Raw genomic sequence first — 3091 nt, forward strand, 5'->3', positions numbered from 1 at the left:
AAGATGAAATTAAATGTAGCAGCTGCTGTAAATGCTCCACAATGCCACAAACTTTTCCAGTTTCTATATGTTATGATGTCTTCCATATTTTTGTCAATAAGAAACATGGCCTCTGTGTTTTATTTCTACCATCCTGTGTGTTGGGGGATCAGCAGAGTTTACACCATGCGATGACCAGCTTCCTGTGAAGGTCAATAGATTGAGATGTATTAATGTCCGTTTGGCACCTGACACAGACTTCCAAATCATGGTAGAAAACAAAATGTATTGCTGTGTAGACAGCTGTAGTCATACATTGCATCGACGTGTTACAGCAAAAAACAATGTATCAAACTACTTATGAAGCAACAACAGAAGAACCCTCTTATTATGAGTGATAGTCTGTGGGATACGGTCTTCCTCCAGTACAGGAAACAAAACTTCACGCAGATCCATGGAAGCGACTTCGATCACTGGCTGCCTGCTGCAGTGAACCAATAAATGTATATTTATTGGGATCAACCCATATGGTCAGTGTCAACACATACACAGCATTTTTTTCTGATATATCGGAAGAGAGAGACGTGATAAAATCTTATTGTGTTTTCTACTAGGCGACGCTAGTGAAGTTTTTACAGTTCATAGTTTTACTCCGTTGGATGTTACAAGAATAACGAGGAGAGAGGGAGACACAGTGCTGTCGATGAAGACTCAGACACCATTAACCTATCGTATTTGTAGTGCGGTAATAATTGGAACATGGTAAAGGAGCTTAGGTCATGTAGAGAGAGATTTTTATAAATAGTCATTCTGTATTGATGCATTGTAAGTGTTATGCTACTGAATTCCTTTGCGCAGTCCATGTATACTCTGCGCGGTTGTGAATTTCCTCCTGTATGTTAGTGTGCTATTTTTCTGATTGTGATAGCTCTCCACACAGTCATTGACGGGTGGAAGACTAGATGGTCTTGTAAATAATAGAACAGTGCTGTCGGAATGTGATGAGAATTCTAGATAATTAGCAGGGGTCTGTAACTTGGCAGCGGACAACTCTTACTCGACGAAATAAGGTGGATTAAAAGGCTGGAGGATTCGTGAGAATATGGCAGGTAAGGGATACTCTGACGAAAGCGGAGTCGAGAGATGTGGCCTATAATGTTTCTTCTAAGTATTGTGGACCAACGTGTTACAGCTTCTCACATACGTCTCGCAAAGTGACTGAAGTGAGAAAATTAGGGGCTAATACGAAGGTTGCAACAAAGAGACAGCCAACAGTAGAAGTTCCATCTTTCTTTTTTTTCCCTTTATAAATAAGAAACAACATTCTTTTTTGAGTTTTGTGTGCCTGTAAATGGATAGGCTAACATCTTGATAGGCATACTAAATTTACATCTGCATCTATGTGCATATCCAGAAAGCCATCTTGCGGTGCGTGGTGGAGGGTACCCTGTACCACTCCTAGTAATTTCCTTTCCTATTCCACCCACAAAGAGAGCTAGGGAGAAAAAGACTGTCATTATGCCTCCACATGAGCGCTAATTTCTCGTATTTTCTTTTTGTGGTCCATACTTGAAATGTATGTTGGCGGCAGTAGAATCCTTCTGCAGTCAGCTTCGAATGTCAGTTCCCAATTGCATTCCTTCAAAAGAATATTGCATTCTAACCAGGGGTTTCCATTTGAGTTCCCGAAGCATCTGCCCACTAATTTAGTGGGGGCCAATAGGAACACTTCTATAGTGCTGTATTCTGAGGGAAACCTAGGTCTGCAGACTCGTGTACGTTTGGGATGTGGTGGTCAGCTGATACGTATTTTGCTATTGCTCACTGGGTCAGCATTTCCGGGATATTTTGAAAATATATCTCATAACGTTTTAGTTTGCAGGAGGGATGAGAGGAAGCATATTTTTCAACATCCTGGTGTTTACCTCAGTGACATTTAATCGCCCAGTTCTTCTGAGAAGGATAGGACAACTTTTGCGAGTCTGGAATCATTAACAGCTGTCCGGCATGGTGAGCAGTGGGTCGCCCTGATGCACTGGCAGAGGTTTGTGACCTGGTGGCAGCTGTGGCAGATGTTCACATGGGACCCTGTGGCAGGGATGGGCATGAGGGCGGAGGTGTTGTGGAGGTGGAGAGGAGAGCGAAACATCCTACCGCTCCCACAGACTGACAGGTCTCAGCAGGATTAGTTCAGGAACAGTATACCAGAATTCTAAGTGATGTACTTCCACCAGCATGACAAGCCAACTGAGAGACAGAACGCAATCAGTGTTGGATGTCTTCAGCTATTTGACGATGGTTACCACCAATGTTATTATCGGAGGTTCAAATGGTTCAAATGGCTCTGAGCACTATGGGACTTAACTTCTGAGGTCATCAGTCCCCTAGAACTTAGAACTACTTAAACCTAACTAACCTAAGGACATCACACACATCCATGCCCGCGGTCGCGCGGCTCCAGACTGAAGCGCCTAGAACCGCTCGGTCACTCCGGCCGGCATTATCGGAGGAAGTGATTACATAGTTTGTGGGAAGTCTCTGGTGACGTCACAAAGCGTCTGTAATGGTTACCTGGCGATAGTAATCCGACTGCAGGAAAAAAATACTCAAGATGCAAAGGGACTCTCATGATGAATTGAATTAAATAGCCTATCAATTTGATATCAATGACGTGCTACCGGGCGGGTGGAAGTCTGGGTGAGAGTACCACAGATATGATTCGAGAGCTGGAGCGGTAATCAGGCGTTTTTCGTTGTGGCGAGATCTTTTAACGAAATTTCAATCTCCACCTACACAGAGAGAGATGACCATCGTAATAAAATCAGCTATATTACCGAATTTATAAAGTGATACGTTGCATAAACCTGATATTTACAACATATATCTGTGCTGATACATTGAGAGACTTCATTTGTTATGAGGAAGTTGTTTACTATAAGAGATTTCGAAATTGAGAAACGCATCCTGTGACAGAGGTAGACCATTCTCTTAGCACTCCGTCATGAGCCAAAAATCAGTTTAATATTCTAGTCCAGTGATGCAGGTCGTAGCAGAAATTAAACTGTTAAGAAAAGATATTTTTTAACCTGATGAGAAAATTCTTACAGGATAT

At 42.4% G+C, this 3091-nt stretch overlaps 1 non-coding gene across 1 annotated transcript; it reads right to left on the reverse strand.

The window, feature by feature from the left end:
• Nucleotides 1-2903: 2903 nt before the first annotated feature.
• LOC124723887 lies at nt 2904-3091 on the reverse strand. The gene has a single exon (XR_007006559.1). It is a non-coding gene; the product is annotated as a U2 spliceosomal RNA (small nuclear RNA).

The sequence above is a fragment of the Schistocerca piceifrons genome, chromosome X, assembly GCF_021461385.2.
Source record: "Schistocerca piceifrons isolate TAMUIC-IGC-003096 chromosome X, iqSchPice1.1, whole genome shotgun sequence".
Taxonomy (NCBI): Eukaryota; Metazoa; Arthropoda; class Insecta; order Orthoptera; family Acrididae; genus Schistocerca; species Schistocerca piceifrons.